Genomic DNA, 23,148 nt, shown 5'->3' with positions numbered 1-23,148 from the left:
GAAAACGTAATGAAAATGTTACTCTACTGAATTTCTCTGAGTAAAACTTCCTTATAGAAAACTCATATCATAATAGACTGGTTAAGTGTAGCTTCAATTGTGTAAAAGTATTCACAACTTACAACCAAAAGACAGATTTCATAGCACATAAAATTGCACCATTTAAACTGAGATAATAACTAAGCATTTTTTAATTAATTGCAAACTCTCCCCTTTTTTCTCCAGCCAATTGTGTTGATTGAATGGCAATGTATTTGTGGTACTGTTGTAGTATTTTCATGTTTGCGCTAATAATTCTGTGTTAAAGTTGTTATCAGTGAGCAATGTCCTGCCATTTTACCTTAACAAAGGTTCAGTGTTGAAAGATTCCAGGGTTTGTCTTTACTGTGGTTGAGCCTTCTCCATTAATTTTTAATTAACCCCCCTTACTCCCTTACTCTTTCTCTCTAGCTTTCCCTTAAAATACCCACTGTGTATGCTATCTGATGAAAATCAGATTTGATATATTTTAATTTTGCAATTACCCCACATCCTTCTATCCTAAACTCCACAATATACATCACTCTTATTTTTAAGAATCTATAGGTGAACTCCCCCAGTTATGGATCATTTATAAGACGTAGAGGTAGAAAAGTCAGGTGGGGAACTGATAAAAATAACTTAGACATTAGTATCTTAATTCTGTGGTCTTGAAGGAGCTATCACTGAGCGAGACTGAGTAAGTGGCCTGGAGTCACACAGCTAATAAATAGCAGAATTGAAGTTTGACTCCAAACACAAGTTTCTAAAGGAAAATGCTTTTGACTATGCCAGCACTTTTGTTTATCTTTCAAAAATCTGCATTTCAGAGAGTTTGGTGAATTTTACAGATCACATAGCTATTAACAAAATGTGTGCATATTTTCATAAATTATCATTAAACAAGTTTCTGTTTCGTAATTGATCAACCATTTCTTTAATTAGGAAAAGCTAACGTTATTCTTAGTCAAAGAATAAATGATACATGTGTGCATGTGTATTCAAAATATCTTGCCAGCTCTCCACCCCCTGCTACTTGAAGAAAAGCTCAAAAGGGTAGGAAACTGATCCCAACAAATTATTTCAATACTACTACTAACTATATATATATATATATATATATATATATATATACATAGATATATATATATTTATAAATATATACATATATATGTGTGTGTGTATGTATACATACGTATTTTTAAAAAAATTTCCCTTGGGAACACAAAGGTGTGTATTTATCTGTATATATGATGTGTTTTTGAGCCCAATTAGTCTGATTTTTATGAGTATGCCATAATATTAAGTAAGTTTAGGGGAAAAATGACATGATAACTTTAATAATGTTTTTAATAGGATTGATTTCCTTTTAAGATAAATTTTCATTGGAGAAGGCTTTGTTTTGTTTTGTTTTGCTTTAGATGTTCTTGGTGCCAGGGTCCTGAATTGAGCCTGAACATGTTTGGTTTAGCACAGGGCTCAATAAACTATGGCCTGTAGGCCAAATCCAGACCCCACCCATTTTTGTAAATAATGTTCTGCTGGAACGCGACCAATTGATTCATTTTTGTATTGTCTATGGCTGCTTTTGTGCTACAAAGGTATAGTTGAGTAGCTGGCTGAATAGCTGAGACGGAGACCATATGACCTCCCAAGTCATAAATATTTACTCTCTGGCCCTTCGTAGAATATGTTTGGCAACCCCTGATCAGGATTTCACAATTCAAAATAAGGTCTCCCTTTGAAAGCCAAATCCTGGCCCGTGGATGTGAAATAGCATAAGACACAGAATATGATTCCATGGATAGGTTATATTATGCAACTCCATATGCCCAAGCCAACTTGTTAAATTTCATTTTTTCCATCATGTCTAACAATTTATTAATAGAACAATTATGAAATACAGTTAAAGTAAAATGACAGAGAAATATTTTATTTAACTGTTTGTGGTAGTTTGAAGCTGTTATGTACTCCAGAAAAGGCCTTGTTCTTTCAATCCAAATCTGTGGGTGCAGACCTATTGTGGGTGGGACCTTTTGCTTAGGTTATTTCAATTGAGATGTGACCCACCTCATTCAAGGTGGATCTTCGTCCCCTTACTGGAGTCCTTCATAAGAGGATAAAACACATACAGAAGATAAGAGATGAAATTAAGAGGAGCTCAAAGAAAAAGACCCCAGAGAAGCCAAGAGACAAGGAGGCTCAGAGAGGAAGCCATTGAACCCAGAAGCTGAAGCAACGAAACCAAAAGAGAAGGACCAGCAGACATCGCCATATGCCTTGCTATCTGACAGAGGAGCCCAAGCCTGCCAGTAACCGATCTTCAGAGAAGACATTATCCTGTTGATGTCTTAACTGGGACATTTTCAAGACCTTCAAACTGTAATTTTGTAAGCTAATAAATCTGCATTATTAAAAGCCAGTCCATTTTTGGTATATTGCATTTTGTCAGCTTTAGCTTTCTTTAACATGATAATATAGATCTTCATTATCTATCTATATATGTATATATACATATATATACACACACATATATATTCTATTAAACTAAAAGTTTTTAACATGATAATATAGATCTTCATTATCTACCTATATATGTATATATACATACACACACACACACACACACACACACACACACACACATATATTCTATTAAACTAAAAGTTTCTCAGGGTATTCTTTTTCTTCTTGCCCTCCATCCCTCCATGTGCCCCTGTCTACATACTGTACTATCTGGTAGCCTCAGTTCCATGGATAATACTGTTTTTTGTTTGCTTTGGTTTTTCGTTTTTTTGCCTCTGAGGTAGGAACATTATACACCTAAAGAGACAAGCATTTGCATGCCAAACTCCATCTTCTAGAAGATTTAGTATTATAGGCTAAAGAAATAAAGACCTGCCCTCTAAGCCACTTGAAATGACTTCTTGAAATAGACAGGACACTCAATATACTTCATGACAGGCACAAGTATTGCCATTTGAATTAAAGATTTTTTTCAACATTTGCTTTCCAGCATAGAATTTAGGAATGAAACCCACTACACATTGTAAAAGAAGCATAAATGGAAAACGTAATAGACTTTTCTTTGTTCTGTCTATTATTCAGCAGGTATCCTGTTTCTGAACTTCTACTATGAACAGGAGTAAATCGACATTAATTTTGAAAGTGTGTTTTAGGCAGAATAGATTGTGCTAATCTTATTTAATTTGGGGGCCAGCCTAATGGCCCATTAGGCTCCAAATTCTTCCAATAAGGGCAAAGAATTTTGGGTCGAAAGAGTTTTCAGGATTGTGATTATTATTACCAGAATTCAATTACATGCAATAATGAATATTTTTCTAAAATAATGAGGGCATATTCTTTGCTATAGCAAATGAATTCAAATGTACCCAATTTTTCTGTTCTCACAAGTATGTGTACGTGTGTGTGTGAGGGGGCAAACCTCTGTCTCCTTTCTCATGTACTTCTTTTTTCCTGTACACTTTCAAATGAGAAATGCTTAAGATGAGCATTTTCATATGCTGAAGATGAGCAGATTATGTATGCAAGTAGAGGTCTTGGCTCTAGCAGGACTTTCCCTTTGTGTGTTCAGGATAAGCAGAACTAAACAGTACATCTTCAGGAAAAGAGGCCATCTACAATTAACAGTGATCACAGCTGAAGCTACATGATGACCTGATCCTCCCAGGATTGAGAAAAAGTGGGCAACTTCCTGGTGGATGATTGATGGTAGGACAGGAAGAAGTATTGAAGGGCAAGATTTTGGTTTGAGGACATTGACATGTAATAGAGGAGTGGGTAAATTCAGGATGATATCATGTGCCTTAGTTTGTCTTATAAAGCTTTTCAATTGCACAAGTTTCTTTTTGAGTCTTTGATCCATTGACATGGAACTAATTACAGTTCTTGAAAAAATGGCAGGCTCTTTCTTCTCTCTTTACTTTACGTATACTGGTCTTTAGGCCTGAAATACACTCTCTGAACACAACTACAGTCATGTCCCTTCAATGTAGACATGGCCATACTTTTATTCAAGCAATAAAGTCTCAGCATAGCATCAGTGGGAAACAAAAGTGGTGCAGTAACAGGATTTAATGACTTTGAGATTCAACATGTTCAAAAATGGGATTCCTGATTGTATTTCCAATCTAAGTAAATGGCAACATGATTTTTCTTGTGTCCCTGACCAAAATTTGGGTCAGCTTTGACTCCTCTCTCTCAAACCTACATGCAATTCCTAGGTTGTTTCTAGTCATTCTATTTTCAATATATATCCAGAATCCAATCAATTCTAGGAACACCAACAGCTATCACTCTCATGTTTCCTGGAGAAAGCCCCCTAAAAGTTCTTCCTATTTCATCCCTTGTCCTTATTACACTCTCTACTCAGAATGCTAAGTGTATCTTTTAAAAAATTTATATCTTGCTGTCATCCTTCCCAGAACACTATAATAGCTCCACATCTTATGCAGAATGAAAAACAAAAGTGTTTCAATGATAGACAAGTTGCTACATGATCTGCCCTTTTGGGCACAGCTGGTAATTTTATCTCCTGCTACCCTCCTCATAGATCACTGCACTTCTTCTGGACTGCCCTCTTTACCAAGCATTGGCTACGTCAGGCAGCTCTTACTGAGGGCATTAGCAGTTGCTGTACCTTCTCTCTAGAATGTTCCCTCCTCATTCCCCATACAAATTTATAGGACTCTTTCCTCATCTACTTAATTTTTTTCTTAAATATCGACCAGCAGTGTGTGTGCATGTATGTGTATCTGTGTGTGTGTGTGTGTGTGTGTATAAATATTATTTTTAAGAGCTTTATTGCAAGGAATTGGTTTATGTGATTGTGGGGGCTGGCTAGGCAAGTCTGAAAGCCATAGGCCAGGCTGTCAGGAAGGGCAGATTGGAGTTCTGGACACAAGCTGAAGCTGCAATCTGCAGGAGGAATTTCTTCTTCTTCAATTCTGCTCTTAAGGCCTTTCAACTGATTGAATCAGGCCCTTCTGAATAACCTTGGATATCCTTCTCACTTAACAACTGATTTTAAACTTTAATCACATGCACATCGTAACTTCACAGCAAAACCTAGATTAGTGTTTGACTGAATAACTAGGGACTAGAGTCTAGCCAAGTTGACACATAGCACTGACCATCACAACCCCCTTCTCAGTGAGGCCTTTCTTAACCATCTGATTAAAGCTGTAACCTTCTCGCTCCTTCTTCCATGGCCTTCCCTAAAACCCCTTTGGGTTTGATTAATCATTTCCATTAATATTTTTTCATTTAATGATCTGTAAATGCTCCATGAATACCTATCAATTTTGTATCCCTTGGACCTAGAACTCTGCCTGGAATACAGTGACTATTTTAATATATTTGTTGAATGAATGAATAAAGAGGAAACAAATGTATCCGAAGCCAGAGTTGGAAGAGAAGAAAATGATGAGGGCTTTGTCTATAGGAAAAGTCCCCTGAGATTTCCCAGAATAATGTAGAAATGATTTTCCCAATAATTGAGTATAAACAATGTCAAACATATAGAAAAGTTAAAAGAGTCACAAAATAAATCTTCATCCCTTCACCTATATTAAAAAAATTGTTACTAACTTGTCATATTTGCCTTCTATCTGTCTCCCTATCTCTCTTTTTCTCTCTGTTTCTCTTTTTCCTCTCTTTATGTCTCTCTGTCTATATCTGTCTCTGTCACTTTCTCTGTGTCTCTCATTCTATGTGTATATGCATATGTGTGTGTATTATTGACTGTCATTATTTGCAGAATTTATGTTCTATAAAGTCACCACAAACACTGAATTAACAAATTCTGAACTATTGTTCATATAAGAAATACAGTGTTAGTTTTCTACAAGCTTCTGGTCAAAATAGTTACATCAACCAATCAATATAAAACCTTGTTTTATGTGTGTTTCTACTTAAAGACACCGTATGTAAGACATATTTTGTTAATTCATTAACATTTAACTCATGGCCAATGACATTTTAACTCATACCAGAACGAAGTTTATCTAGCACATGTATATCTTCTATAAGGCACATCACAGCCTTCTTGCACTTAGGAACACTAGACAACACTTCAACACTCTGCTTGGGGCCATTTTAAATAACGAAATTACCAACAAAAAGAAAAATGAAACAAAAAACAAAACAAAAAACCATGTGTTTCAGTTGGCTAATGCTGCCGGAATGCAATATCCCAGAAATGAATTGGCTTTTATAAAGGAGATTTATTAGGTTACAAATTTACAATTCTAAGGCCATAAGAGTGTCCAAACTAAGGCATCGGCAAGAAGATACCTTCACTGAAGAGAGGATGATGGTGTTCAGAACACCTCTGTCAGCTGGGAAGGCACGTGGCTGGTGCCTGGTGGTCCTTTACTGCCAGGTTGCGCTGCTTTCAGCTTCTGATTCCAGTGGCTTTCTCCTTAGTTATCTGTGAGTTCTCACTTAGCTTCTCTGGGGCAAACTCTGGGCTTCATCTCTTATCTTAGCATCTCCAAATGTCTTTCTGTCTGCATCTCCAAGAGTCTGAGTCTGTGTTGGTTCTGAGTGCTCTCTCTCTCTCCCTGAGATCTCTTAAGGACTCCAGTAAACTAATTAAGACCAACCTTGAATGAGTGATGTCATACCTCCATGGAAATAATCTAATCAAAAGGTGCCACCCACAATTGGGTGGGTCATATCTCCATGGAAACAACCTAATCAAAAGGTCCCACCCACAATAGGTCTGCCCACACAAGAAGAACGTAATCGTTTATGGGGTGCATAACAGATTCAACCCAGCACAACATGACACTACGTATACCGTGAAAGGAACTCTTATTTACAATGTGAGAGCTGTCACAAAAAAGGAAGTGTTGCCTTGTCCACCTTAGCTGAGAACATGAACATTGGGTGATTCAAACTTTTCACTGCTCTGTGTGTGTTTGTGAATGATCACAAAAGCTCTCCAAATATTGATTTAGTAGTCATAAACAAATTTAAGCAAGTAGGTGAATTTGCAAAAACGAAATTCGTCAATGAGGATAGACTATGTATATATTCAATTGAATGTGAGTTGTAGACATAACAATTCTTTCCTAAACATTTCAGCATATGTCTCCTAAGAACAGAATTTCCACCACAAATCCCAAAATACTATCTCACATAAGAAAATTAATAATCTTATATCAGTATTTAAGATCCATTTCATATTCTAATTTCTCCAAATTTCTATTTTTTTCTACCCCGCCTATTTTATTCATGGTATGGACTCTGAATAGTCAAAACAGTTGACTTATAACATAAATTTTATAATGAATTTTGCTGAAATGCATAATGTCATTAAATTTTCTCCCCTATCTCTTGTATTTCCTCTAACGTGATGGTTAGCTTTAGATTTAGTCTATTCATTTTTTGGCAAGAATACACAATTAATCATTTTTTTCTTCATATTGCATCACAGGAGCTGTCACATAATGTCACATTGCTCCCAAATTAGTAATATCACCTTTGAGTAGGGACAATTTGACTGCTGTTGTAACCCACATTCTACATGCCAGACAGCCATGGTTTAGGATTACGTAATTTTGTGTCTAGAGCTCTCCTGCTACTATTTTAATATATTTGCTGGTAACAACAGACACAATGAGTTGCTTTGCTGAAAAAGGAAACAAGTTTCAAGAGTCTTTGAAACCCTGCTTTATATTTGGCCTCAAGAAAGTCAATGGGGGACCCAAAACAAAAGCCAAATGATGCAAGTCAAGTGAAAATAATGACTTCAACATGCTCAATAATAAGGACTAGAAGAGTTTGAATCTATCATGTAATAAATATTGAATAAGTATACAATAAGTTTTTCCCATAGTAGTTGTTACTGGAGAAGTATTTGCATTGTATCTACTTATCAAATATCAGAAAATTGGCAGATGATTGCACAATGCAAAGCATGGGTAATTTTTTAAACAGTAAAAATATTATTTCTACCCTGTTTAAAATGTCTTAGGATTATATGTGTATAGACATATCTTCAACTTTTATAGTTAAGTAGTTTGTGTCTATGTACAAGGGTGTGTGCTAGTGTGTGTGTGTGCCCATATGTGTAAAGAAAGTGTTCTTGGATATGTACAGATATTAATTGCTATTTTTTAAAATGGAGAAATTTTCTACAATTGATTCACATGAAATGACAGTATATATTATTTCATTCACATAAATATCACCCAACATGCAACAATCTAAGAAATACATATTTAAAGGAATGAACTAAATTCATATGTTATAGTTCCTTTTTTGCAATTACATGAATTATGCATACATGTGTATTAAGATTGGTAGTAGATAAGAAGAAAGGAACATAGACTTGTGATCTGTTTCAATTCTAAAAATAATTTATATTTTATAATTTTGTTAATGTGACACAAAACTAAAACTACTAATAACCCCTGTTTATGTTTTATTTTTCATGTATTTTATTATTTTTCAAATTTTATATTAGACAGCATCTTCATAATTGAAAATCAGCTAAGTGAAATATTCAAATAGTCACTTACATGTATTCAATTAACTTTTAGACCATTTGTCTAGTCAAATTAGTCATTGTTTAAGTAATAATTAAAAAGCTAAATCCCCAGAAGCACTGTATTCAGAGAAAATCAGGAAAATAATAATAGTCATCAATAAGTATTGATCAAGAACTTGTTAAGAGTTAGTAATTGATAATGGGTTTCAAGAAATATTCCAAATGTCACATTTCTCCTCTTGGCAAAGAAAATTTTGAGGGTGAAAGATTTATTGGAAATAGTAGTAGTCCACATTTACTTATAGGTAATTTTTTGAAAATTCATTGGTAAACTTATGGTTTAGGTCTCAGAATCCTGTTCCTATTATTGGAGGCCGTTTTGTATGTAGAGGTTAAGGCTGCTTAAGCAGTGTGGAAATAGCTAGCTTGTTTTCCCCTTCTTCCAAGGTATAGAGCCTCCAGATAAAGGCTGCCTTTCTAGTATCCCTTTTAATGCCAAGAACTCTGCTCCAAATCAAGTGCTTGCCTTCCTGGGTTCTTTATCTGCATGAAATTGGAGTCTTTGTCTTCCACCTGTCTTTTTCCTTATACGTGTAAAATGGTTTCTCAGCAGCTCACATAGTTTTGGTGATTTTATGTGCCAAAGTAGAACATAATCTTTTTTTTCTTAATCTATTTTTCTGTTCCTCTGTTCTATTCTGGAATTAAGCAAAGCAATCTCTTTGAACTTCTCCTGGGAGATATAGATATAGATATAACAGGGAAATAAAAAAGGAAAGAAAAGGGAAAGCCTGGAATATTGTGTGTGTGAGTGTTTGTGCATGGTTGTGGCTGTGGTTGTTTTTGTTTAAACTGCTAACACACTACTTAATTACAGAGATCCTAGAGATGAAGACAGTTCCATGAAGAGAAATAATCATGATGGAAAGTGATGGTGGATGTAGGTGAGCATTTTGGGTAACAAATGAAATCCTAAATTTTTTTGACAGAGTGGGATTAAAGTAGTTTACAGGATAGACACAAGATTGCTGATACTCTGGAAACTTTTACTTGCATTATTTAAATAAAGCTGGAGTTTGGAAACAGAAAGGTCTTCCTTGGATCTGCCATAATGGTTAAAGCAGAATAGATATTCTATACAGATTTGGAGTGACTAAAAACTGGTGTTTGGATGTATGTAAATAATTGGCAATCTTGGCTGTTTCTGGTGTAATGGAATCTCATATCTAGTTTTTCCCCATTAAGATTCTTTCTTTGGGTTTAGCTGTAAGTCAATTGTGACAGACAGGCTAAAATTCTTTGGTCAGTCTGATATTTTAAATTCTAATCTCCTTTGCCAGAACACTACTCTACTGGAAAATGAACTAATGTCCCTCAAATACATGTGCAAATTTTTAAATTAAAAAGATATTTAGAAATATGTGATTATAATTTCTTTTCATATTTCCTCAATATTTATCTAAATTATTATTGAAGATTGGATATATGGCCCTGAAAATATTTGCATTTACCTTTTCTTGTAATGACATTTGCTTGTATTTAGATATACATATTTGATTTTCTCTTCTTGGAGTTAATAGCTCTCATGCTAACATGTTTGAATTTTAAAAATACTTTAAAATCAGTAAAGCCGACATATTGGCAAAAATGAAAATATAGAATGTGAATTGTAGTTTTAAATTTAATAATCATATTTTCTCAAACTCCAAAAAGGGAAATAATTTTTTATTCTAATTTCTTGTAATTGGAATTTATGATAAAAGAACAGGATGAAGCATATCATAGAAACTTTTCCAGAAATTCTGAAATCAAGCTATATAACCCTATAATTGAAACCAAGCTTTTAATTACATTTACATTTTTAAAAATTTATCCATTCAACAAATATTCATTGTGTATATATACATATCTATCTATCTGTCTATCTCTATCTATCTATATATCTATCTGTCTATATATACATATCTATCTATCTATCTACTAATATAAGACACTAAAATCCTTATATAGATAAATACATAAAAACCCTTCCCTCAAAGAACTAACCATTGGATATCCATGGTAAAATCTGGACTATGGTGTGATTCTTATACTTTTTTGAAGAGCTAGTTCAATACTTTTGCCCATAAGAATCAGATGATTGAATGCCTTAAAAGGAAATTCGGTCACATTCTGCAATACGCTTTATGGAAGCTTAAAATAGAAAGAGAAAGGCAGTTGAAATATTAGAATCAAGGCTGAAAAACTCTTCACATGGCCTGTGAGAACAGAGTACACAATGCAGATACAGAACAAGCAATATGAGGCTTCTCGTGAGAGTCTTTGTGTACAACATGGTTGATGCCATTTTTTTTTCAAAATTCATACCATCTTAGGCAGAATTTATTCTTTCAATAAATTTTTATTGAATTCTTATTTTGTCTCAGGAGCATCTATCATTTGATAAACTACCAGATATTATTTTTAAAATGACCATCCCTCACAGATACATGGGATCCCACCAAAATGTTTCTCTTCATCCTGCAGAACCAAGGTCCCCTCTTTCACTGAGAAGCAGAGGGTGGCAGCAGAAAGAGGGATCCTACCTAACAAGCAGCCAGGTCCTGGAAGCCTCAAACTCAGCAGGCCAGCGTATGTCTCCATCTGCCTAAAAGCATCAGGCATCCCAGTAGTCTGGAGAAACTCCTTAGAAACAGCAGGGTCCACTGGGAGCCACAGAGGCCCCAGAAAAATCAGAGACCAAAATAACACTAAAAGGCTTTGAAAGTAAAACCATCATAGGAATCACAGTCACCAAAGTAAGATAAGACCTGCATGCTAAACCTAAACAGGGTAATTGCCTGCTAAAATAAAAGATAATGATGATCCAGAGCCTCCTGAAATAGGCAAAATATCTAGGATTCAACCAAAATCAACGTCATAGTAAGAAACTGAAAATTAGCAACTTGAATGAGAAGACCATTGACTGTGCCAACATAGAGATGAATCAAATGTTGGAATTCATTGCCATTGATTTAAATCAGCTATTCCAAAAAATGCTTCAAAAAGCAATTACAAATACTCTTGAAACAAAAATTTAAAAGCTCACCAAAGAAGTAGAAGAAAAAGGAGAAAATTTTAATTTAGTATCAAATATTTGCTAAATCAATATATATATTTTCTGCTATGTGCCTTGCTCCATATAACATTTAAGCACATGAGGGTAAAAGAAATAAACATAAACAGTTTTTTAAAGAAAAAAAAAAACTCATTTACACCAACTCCTTCCTCAAAATTTAAATGAACATATTACTTTTTTTTTTCTTACCTGAAATAGCCTCATCCAAAGACCCTACTTACAATGGCTTTACACCCACAGAAATTGATTCAATTTTTTAAAATTCATTTTATTGAGATATATTCACATACCACGCAGTCATACAAAACAAATCGTACATTTGATTGTTCACAGTACCACCACATAGTTGTGCATTCATCACCAAATCAATCCCTGACACCTTCGTTACCACACACACAAGAATAACAAGAATAATAATTAAAGTGAAAAAGAGCAATTAAAGTAAAAAAGAACACTGGGTGCCTTTGACTGTTTGTTTGTTTCCTTCCCCTATTTTTCTACTCATCCATCCATCAACTAGACAAAGGGGAGTGAGGTCCTTATGGCTTTCCCAATCCCATTGTCACCCCTCATAAGCCTACATTTTTATACAATCATCTTCAAGATTCATGGGTTCTGGGTTGTAGTTTGATAGTTTCAGGTACCTACTGCCAGCTAACCCAATTCATTAGAACCTAAAAAGTGTTGTCTATATTGTGCGTAAGAGTGCCCACCAGAGTGACCTCTCGGCTCCTTTTGGAATCTCTCTGCCACTGAAGCTTATTTCATTTCCTTTCATTTCCCCCTTTTGGTCAAGAAGATGTTCTCCATCCCACAATGTCGGGTCTACATTCCTCCCCAGGAGTCATATTCCACATTGCCAAGGAGAGTCACTTCCCTGAGTGTCTGATCCCATGTAGGGGGGAGGGCAGTGATTTCACCTTTCAAGTTGGCTTAGCTAGAGGGAGAGGGCCACATCTGAGCAACAAAGAGGCATCCGGGAGGAGGCTTTTAGGTGCAATTATAGGGAGGCCTAGCCTCTCTTTTGAGGCAACAGTCTTCCTGAGGGCAAGCCCTGTGATAGAGGGCTCAACCCATCAAACCACCAGTCCCCTATGTCTGTGAGCACATTGAGGTGGGGCAGGCCAATACCCCTGCATTCTCCACCAGCTCCTCAAGGGGGCTCTGCATATTTTTTTCCTTGTTTTTTTTTTTTTTTTAAACTGTTTTTTTTAAATCAACTCTATAAAAAATTAAAAAAATTAAAAAAATTAAAAAAATTAAAAAAAAACATACAATAAAGGAACATTTTAAACAGACCATAACAAGGGAGTAATAAAAAGACAACTAACCTAAGATAACTACTTTACTTCCAACATGTTCCTACTCTACCCCAAGAAAGTAATCTAAATATAGCAACATTTCTGTGAACTTGTTCCTACTATACCCATCAGAAATTAACAGACCATAGTCATTCCTGGGCATTCCCAGAATGTTAAATTTACCCATGATAGCTTATCTGTTCTTATTGGATTATTGTTCCCCCTTCCTTAATTTCTCTCTATCACTAGTTCCCCTACATTCTACATTGTAAACCATTTGTTATACATTTTTCAAAGTTCACATTAGTGATAGCATATAATATTTGTATTTTTGTGCCTGGCTTATTTCACTCAGCATTATGTCTTCAAGGTTCATCCATGTTGTCATAAGTTTCACGACATCGTTCCTTTTTACTGCCGTGTAGTATTCCATCATATGTATATACCACATTTTATTTATCCACTCATCTGTTGAAAGACATTTGGGTTGTTCCCATCTATTGGCAATTGTGAATATTGCTGCTATGAACATTGGCATGCAGATATATGTTCGTGTCACTGATTTCTGGTCTTCCGGGTATATACTGAGAAGTTCAATTGCTGGATTGAAGGGTAACTCTATATCTAGTTTTCTAAGGAACTGCCAGACTGGCTTCCAGGGAGGCTGAACCATTATACAGTCCCACCAACAATGAATAAGAGTTCCAATTTCCCCACATCCCCTCCAGAATTTGTAGTTTCCTGTTTGTTTAATGGCAGCCATTCTAATTGGTGTGAGATGGTATCTCATTGTGGTCTTAATTTGCATCTCTCTAATAGTTAGTGAAGCTGAACATTTTTTCATGTGTTTCTTGGCCACTTGTATTTCCTCCTCAGAGAACTGTCTTTTCATACCTTTGCCCATTTTATAATTGGGCTGTCTGTACTATTGTCATTGAGTTGTAGGATTTCTTTATATATGCAAGATATCAGTCTTTTGTCAGATACATGGTTTCCAAAATTTTTTTTCCATTGAGTTGGCTGCCTCTTTACCTTTTTGAGAAATTCCTTTGAGGTACAGAAACTTCTAAGCTTGAGGAGTTCCCATTTATCTATTTTTTCTTTTGTTGCTCGTGCTTTGGGTGTAAAGTCTAGGAAGTGGCCACCTAATACAAGGTCTTGAAGATGTTTCCCTACATTATTTTCTAGGAGTTTTATGGTACTTTCTTTTATATTGAGATCTTTGATCCACTGTGAGTTAATTTTTGTGTAGGGTGTGAGGTAGGGGTCCTCTTTCATTCTTTTAGATATGGAAATCCAACTCTCCCAGCCCCACTTGTTGAAAAAGACCATTATGACCAGTTCAGTGACTTTGGGGGCATTATCAAAGATCAATCAGCCATAGATCTGGGGGTCTATCTCCAAATTCTCAATTCGATTCCATTGATCTATATGTCTATCTTTGTGCCAGTACCATGCTGTTTTGACAACTGTGGCTTTATAATAAGCTTCAAAGTCAGGGAATGTAAGTCCTCCCACTTCATTTGTCTTTTTTGGAGTGTCTTTACCAATTCGAGGCATCTTCCCTTTCCAAATAAATTTGGTTACTAGCTTTTCCAAGTCTGCAAAGTAGGTTGTTGGAATTTTTATTGGGATTGCATTGAACCTGTAGATGAGTTTGGGTAGAATTGACATCTTGATGACATTCAGCCTTCCTATCTATGAACATGGAGTATTTTTCCATCTTTTAAGGTCCCCTTCTATTTCTTTTAGTAGAGCTATGTAGTTTTCTTTGTATGGGTCTTTTACATCTCTGGTTAGGTTTATTCCTAGGTACTTGATTTTTTTAGTTGCTATTGAAAATGGTATCTTTTTCTGGAGTGTCTCTTTAGTTTGTTCATTTCTAGCATATAGAAACATTGCTGACTTATGTGCATTAATCTTGTATCCCGCTACTTTGCTAAATTTGTTTATTAGCTCTAGTAGTTGTATCATTGATTTCTTGGGGTTTTCCAGATATAAGATCATATCATCTGCAACCAATGACAATTTGACTTCCTTCTTTCCAATTTGGATGCCGTTTATTTCCTTGTCTTGCCGGATTGCCCTGGCTAGCACTTCCAGCACAATGTTGAATAACAGTGATGGTAGGGGGCATCCTTGTCTTGTTCCTTATCTTAGAGGGAAGGCTTTCAGTCTCTCACCATTGAGTACTATGCTGGCTGTGGGTTTTTCATATATGCTCTTTATTGTATTGAGGAAGTTTCGTTCAATTCCTACCTTTTGAAGTGTTTTTATCAAAAAGGGATGTTGGATTTTGTCAAATGCTTTTTCAGTATCTATTGAGATGATCATTTGATTTTTCCTGTTTGATTTGTTAATGTGTTGTAATACATTGATTGATTTTCTTATGTTGAACCATCCTTGCATGCCTGGAATGAACCCCACTTGGTCATGGTGTATGATTTTTTTAATGTGTCTTTGGATTTGATTTGCAAGTATTTTGTTGAGAATTTTTGCATTTGTGTTCATTAGGGAGATTGGCTGGTAGTTTTCCTCTTTTGTAGCATCTTTGTCTGGTTTTGGTATTAGATTGATGTTAGCTTCATAAAATGAGTTAGGTAGTGTCCTATTTTTTTCGATGTTTTGAAAAATTTTAAGTAAGATTGGTGTCAGCTGTTTTTGGAAAGTTTGGTAGAATTCCCCTGTGAAGCCATCTGGCCCTGGGCATTTGTTTGTGGGCAGCTTTTTGATGACTGATTGGATCTCTTTGCTTGTGATGGGTTGGTTGAAGTCTTCTATTTCTTCTCTGGTCAGTCTAGGTTGTTCATATGTTTCCAGGAAATTGTCCATTTCCTCTACATTATCCAGTTTGTTGCCATACAGTTGTTCATAGTATCCTCTTATAATTTTTTTAATTTCTTCAGGATCTGCAGTAATGTCACCTTTCTCATTCACTATTTTGTTTATATGGGTCTTCTCTCTTTTTGAATTTGTCAGTCTAGCTAGGGGCTTGTCAATCTTGTTGATCTTCTCAAAGAACCAACTTTTGGTGCTATTTATCCTCTCTATTGTCTTTTTGTTCTCTATGTCATTTATTTCTGCTTTAATCCTTGTTATTTCTTTTTTCTATTCGGTTTAGGATTGGTTTGCTGTTCATTTTCTAGCTTCTTCAGTTGATCCATTAGTTCTTTGATTTTGGCTCTTTCTTCCTTTTTAATATATGTCTTTAGTGCTATAAATTTCTCCCTCAGTACCGCTTTTGCTGCATCCCATAGGTTTTGGTATGTTGTGTTCTCATTTTCATTCGTCTCTATATATTTAGCAATTTCTTTTGTGATTTCTTCTTTAACCCACTGATTGTTTAGGAGTGTGTTGTTTAACCTCCAGGTATTTGTGAATTTTCTAAGTCTCTGATGGTTATTGACTTCTAATTGTATTCCATTGTGGTCAGAAAATGTGCTTTGAATAATTTCAATCTTTTTAAATTTACTGAGGCTTGTTTTATGTTCCAGCATACGATCTATTCTGGAGAAAGTTCTGTGAGCACTAGAAAAGAATGTGTATCCTGGTGATTTGGGATGTAATGTTCTTTATATGTCTGTTAAATCCAATTCATTTATCAGATTGTTTAGGTTTTCAATTTCCTTACTGGTCTTCTGTCCGGTTGATCTATCTAAAGGAGAGAGTGATGTGTTGAAGTCTCCCACAATTATTGTGGAAACATCAATTGCTTCCTTTAGTTTTGCCAGTGTTTCTCTCATGTATTTTATGGCATCTTGATTGGGTGCATAAACATTTATGATTGTTATTTCTTCTTGTTGAATTGCCCTTTTTAGTAGTATGTAGTGGCCTTCTTTGTCTCTCATAACATCCTTACATTTAATGTCTATTTTATCTGAGATTAATATTGCTACACCTGCTTTCTTTTGGCTGTAGCTTGCATGAAATATTTTTTTCCATCCTTAAACTTTCAATTTCTTTGTGTCCCTGTGTCTAAGATGAGTCTCTTGTATGCAATATATTGATGGTTCATATTTTTTTTGATCCATTCTGCAAATCTATGTCTTTTAATTGAGGAATTTAATCCATTTACATTCAATGTTATAACCATGAAGGCATTTCTTGAATCAGCCATATTATCCTTTGGTTTATGTTTGTCATATACATTTTTTCCTTCTCTCTATTAATATCCTTTAATGTACCCATACTGAATCTCTTTAGTACTGAAGTTTTCTCCATGTCTCTCTCTCCTTTCTTTGTTTCTCTGTCTGTAGGGCTCCCTTTAGTATTTCCAGTAGGGCAGGTCTCTTGTTAGCAAATTCTCTCAGCATTTGTTTGTCTGTGAAAATTTTAAGGTCTCCCTCAAATTTGAAGAAGAGCTTTGCTGGATAAAGTATTCTTGGTTGGAAATTTTTCTCACTCAGAATTTTAAATATGTCATGCCACTGCCTTCTTGCCTCCATTGTGGCTGCTGAGTAGTCACTACTTAGTCTTATGCTGTTTCCTTTGTATGTGTTGAATTGCTTTTCTCTTGCTGCTCTCAGAACTTGCTTCTTCTCTTCCGTATTTGAAAGTGTGATCAGAATATGTCTTGGAGTGTGTTTAGTTGGATTTATTCTATTTGGAGTTTGCTGGACATTTATGGTTTGTGTATTTATGATGCATAGAAGATTTGGGAAGTTTTTCCCAACAATTTCTTTTAATACTCTTCCTAGACCTTTACCCTTCTCTTCCCCTTCTGGAACACCAATGAGTCTTATATTTGGATGTTTTATATTATACATCATATCCCTGAGGTCCATTTCAATTTTTTCAATTTTTTTCCCTATTCTTTCTTTTGTTCTTTCATTTTCTGTTCTGTCATCTTCCAGGTCACTGATTCATTGTTCAGCTTCCTCTAGTCTTGCACTATGAGTATCCAGAATCTTTTTAATTTGGTCAACAGTTTCTTTAATTTCCATAAGATCATCTTTTTTTTAATTTACTCTTGCAATTTCTTCTTTATGCTCTTCTAGGGTCTTCTTGATGTCCTTTATATCCTGTGCCATGCTCTTCTTCATGTCCTTTATATCCTGTGCCATGGTCTCATCATTCATCTTTAGTTCTTTGATTAATTGTTCCAGATACTATGTCTCCTCTAATCTTTTGATTTGGGTGCTTGGGCTTGGGTTATCCGTATTGTCTGGTTTTTTCATATGCTTTAAAATTTTCTGTTGTTTTTGGCCTCTTGGAATTTGCTTAACTTGATAGGGTTCTTTTAGGATCTGTAGACCGATTGAAATCCTTATCTCTAATTTGTCAGATCTACAGCTTTGTGGAGTACACTTTGTCTAACTAACCAGCAGGTGGCGTCCATGGGCCACCTGTTCCCCCTAAAGCCAGTTCTCCCCTGCTTTGTCTTTGTGGTGAGTGGGGGAGTGAGTCTTGTGGGGTCCAACTGGTGTACCAAGCTTGTGTGTGTAGTTGGTGTTGCCCGCCCTGTTTATGGGGCGTGTGTCCGGGCGGTCAGGGAGGGGGGCAGCTCTAACAATCAAATCTCCCTGGTGTTCCTCGAGTTTTAAAGCTGTTGCAATAGTCTAATCCTTCAGTTCAGTCCTGCTACAGTTTGTCTGTGCCGCTGACCCACAAGTCCTTGGTATTGGTGTATGGACCCTGAGAGTTGTGAGTGGGTCCCTATTCCAGGCCATGCACCCCCAGGTCCCCTGTTGAGGGATGACTGTGCTATGTCACAGGTGAGTGCCATCCCCCCAGAGTGGTTCTGGGCTGCAGGGCTGTGTAGGGAGTCTCCCAGACTGCTGTTATTACTTTTTTTTGAGGAAATGTATTGTAACTTTAGTAAATGAGAGGAAGCTCTTCTTTACTACAGAATGCCAGCTAAAAAACATAGAAAGAATGAGATCATTGCGAAATCTTTTTTTTTTAACTCCACTGTAATGATTGCTTTGGTCTAAAATTAGTAAAAGATTTAAAAAACATTCAATGAAATTTTGTTGCGATATTTTCATGCACTCAAAGTATCACCCCACATATTTCTTAGAAAGGGAAGTACAGATTAACAATGAAGAACTCTAATGTTACCATGTTAACTACATCATCTAACTTGGCAACACCCAAACTGTGATGACCTGACACTCTATGCTTCTTGATCTTAAGCAATATTCTTGCCAAAAAAATTTAACTTGTATTTTATCAAGCCTAGTAACCTAACTTCCAGACTAGGAAATACAGTGGTTAGAAGACTATGATAAATGATGCCACCAGGAAATAATTCAAATACACAATGTGGGGCATTCGAGAAGACAACTATCCTGTGATCTTCAAAAGACATTGTTATAAAAAGATAAGTGGGTCATTCTAGATTTACAGAGACTAAAGAATCCTTACTACCATCTGCAATGTATGAGGCTTGATTTGAAAATTGTTTGGGGAAAAAAAAAAACAGCTATAAAGACATTTGGGGAACTATTTGGGAAATTTGGTATGAATTCAATATTAGATTACATTAGGAAATTATTGTTGATTCTTTTGCTGGGCTATTGGCATTTTGATTGTTAAGGAGAATGCCTTTAGTTATAAGATGTACAAGCTGTGTTGTTTAAATAAGAGGCAGCCAGATAATTTTATTATATTTGCATAACGTGTTTTCACACACACAAACACACACACAGATAATACAAATATGGTAATATCATGAATTGTTGAATTTAGGGGGTGAGTTTTTAGATGTTTTTCATATTATTAATCTGACTTTCCTGTATGTTTTCAATTTTTCTCTTGAAGTTAGAGCAAAATAAAGGAAAATAAAACGCAGGAGGGCTTTCCTAAATTACAAAAGAAAATGATACATAATAGTATCCTAGTTAATCTGTACATTAAAGAATTCTGTTAAAATACCATTTATTTAAAGTTTATGTAATCTTTGTAAAATCTCACTTTTGTTGGTGTTTCTTGTGCCTTTAATGCATTAATATAGTAGTGCCTGTAAATATTAACAAGTAACACATATCATAAGTGTACCTGATCAAAAATTGCTTGAAATTGTTTGATTTTATTTTTGCACAAATTCACAATGTTTGATCATTTTCATCCCAAATAACATCTTTTCTAAAAGAAACTGGGTTCTGTGATGCATTTACCTTGAGTCTGTTAGAATTTTTCAAAAATAAATAGTTTCAGAAACTATTCTATGGAAACACAAGTTAAAAGAAGGAAAAAATCATCTCTTTACTTTAATAAAAAAGTTATGACTTACAGAATGTAAATATAAAGAAAGAGTGATAAATTAAATATTCAAAAATTTTACAGTGGAAATTGTTCCAAAGGATAGTAGGGATATTATACATCCAAATTTTGTTTTGTATTTGGATTAATATGACTTAAATGTGGTTGGGAAAATTATGTTGGATGTAAGAAAAATAAAATAAATAAATTAAATTAATCCTCCTGGATTTAGGAGGAAATAGGTGTTGGTAGAATTACTGAAGATTTTCTTTGAGGGAATTCAAAGAGGTGACATTTTCTTTAAAGTGATTTAATGGAATTTATTAGCAGTTTAGCATATTAATTAATTGACATATTCTCAATCAAAGTGCTATGTATAAAAAGTTATAGAGTAATTGAATTTAAGAAGTAACGTAATTTCCAAGTGCAGTACCATGTTGGGAAGATGTAACAATTCTGGGCTTAATGCACATTAGGAAAAGGCTTTTCAGTCTCACAAGATCAATAGTGCATTAGAGGGAAACAAAAGGGTTGAAACTCAGCTGCAAGAGAGTGCACCATTCCTTCAGGTGGAGAGGCTGTGTCTGCCTCAACAGCAGTCTCAAAACGCTCTCCCAGACCCATCCGAGGCACTCTGTCTCATATTGATTGAAATCCAACCACTTCACCTTTATCTAAGCCTTCCACAATAATCAGGTACAGGGAAGCCACACAACTGCAGGAAGGTGAAAAATAAAATGAAAACTTGAGTTAAGCCACAATAATCCATTCTTAATCCCTACCTCTAAAGTTGGGGTAAAAATGCATGGGAACGTGCACTGAAAGCTATAGGCAAGTCTAAAAGACAATTTTTTTTCTTTTTAATTTTGAGCTGACACCTGAAACCTTTGGAATTGAACTCCTGCTAGAGGATAGAAAGGTAAATAAATTCTAGCTATAGTCACAGAGGCTTCTTGCACTTCAGCAATAAACTTCCCTTAAAATTAGCAATTAAAACTGTAAGGAAATTAGGACAAGGATATTTTAAGAACGTATTTTCAAGGATTTCAGGGAGTTCTCTAAAATGAGCATGAATTTTTAAGCAAAGCCACAGGAATAGTTATTCGATCTCAGGGATGCTGAGATTGAGGCATCTACAAAATCTGTACTTTCATTCCACACATCTGGAAGAAATTCAGTTATAAAAGTGGCTTTTGCAGCCTTGCTTCACTTAAAATAATCGATACACTTTAACCATAGAGCAGTGGTGATGAAGAATAAGTGTTGAGATGTAATCCTTTCCTAACAATTAACTCAATTTAACTCAAGTACCCTCCTCATTTAAAGACAGTTGGCTAATGCTATAACACCAATTTTGAACTGCTTACTCATGAACGACTATGTGCATGTCAGCAGCCTGTAGCTAGGTGTACCTTACCTTCCCTTCATATGGTTAAAGCTAGGTGTACCTTACCTTCCCCTCATATGGTTAAAGCAGATGGTGACTTCCTTGTTAGAGCACTGGGCTTTCCTTCCCTGCCCATTAGAGTCTTGGAAATACATATATAATTCTGGCTTAGTTTAAAATTTTCACAAGAAATGGTGAAATCAGAGTATATTATAACTGGGTATATTATAACTGCCCTATTTAAAATATGAAGCTTATGTTTAAGAATTATTATGCACAGTGGCAACATATTAATACTGACTTTATTAGCTCATAGATTGCTATATACAATGAATTATATAAAAAGTTGATTCTGCACCTGCTGACATTGTTTCCACCTTGCAGTAACCTGAGCTGTAGCAAATCACATATAACAGTCTCTGGATCTCTGAAGCTTAGCCTTTTCATTCTCTTGAAAACACATTTTAAAAACTGGTGCATTTTGCAAGATGAGGATCAAATGTCAGCATTTTAAGTAGCCTAAGAAAGTTAACCACTAATATGGATAAATGGCAGGTTCATTTTCTTAAATAAATGACTTTGCTTCAAGAATGGATGTTTAGTTAACAACTGATTTCATCTTGTGGAATGTGGTGATAAAAAAAAGAATGATTAAAAAGGAAAGGGAAAACAGATGAAAAAAAGTAGGGCCATATGAATTAAAAATAATCACAGACATTTGTAACAACTTTAATTGCCTGAACCATAGGCATATTTGGGCTCCATCTTTCAAAATAAAGCTATGCCTAGGATGATCAATTTGACTGGGTGTACTTTGTAACAGAACAGTAAGTTTGCCAAACAGTTCTTCTCAACTCCTAATGGTGTCACTTTTGATGGAATGCAAGCAAGCAGTGGCCAGTTACAGTGACACGAGAGAAAGCTCTGTTCAAACACACAAAAATCACATATTGAGGTAATAGAACCTTAAGGAAAGGTGGTTTTAATAAAGAATTCTTTTTATACTGGACGCATTTGTTTAGATTTATATTCTGTAGACTCTGATGACAACTCAATAATGATTGCCCCAGACCTCTGTATTAATAAGATTTAATATAGTAAAGTTTCCAGAAATGTGTTTTTTGAAATATTAAGAGTCAGGAAATATTCTTCTGAAGCTGAATCTCATCAGCAGATTTTATGAGTTTGAATTCAAAGAATTATATATAGTTTGTAAGAAAAAAAAATGACCCCAAAGCAAGCAAATTAGTTAACTAGTTCTTATGCATGACAGATACGTGTGCTAGAATGTAATACATCTTCTATGAAGCTTTTGAAGTTCACATTTTTGGAGTTAAAAGTAGAACAGAATCCATCCAGTTTGCAGATGTATTGTATTGTAATTGCCAAAGGTCTTGGGACAAAATATGAGTTCTTTTAAAACGTACTACACATTTCAAAAACTTAAATGGGTCTCTTAGATCACTTGAAAGAGGTGAAAAATTATATGTTGGAAATACAAAGAATTCAGTATGTATGCAATAACTTAATTTGAGGATAACTTTCACATATATTAAAATCATTTTAGAATGTCTTCTTCGGTGTGGCCTGATATTAATATAAT

Source organism: Choloepus didactylus, chromosome 12, assembly GCF_015220235.1.
Source record: "Choloepus didactylus isolate mChoDid1 chromosome 12, mChoDid1.pri, whole genome shotgun sequence".
NCBI lineage: Eukaryota > Metazoa > Chordata > Mammalia > Pilosa > Megalonychidae > Choloepus > Choloepus didactylus.
This window is presented reverse-complemented; position numbering follows the sequence as displayed.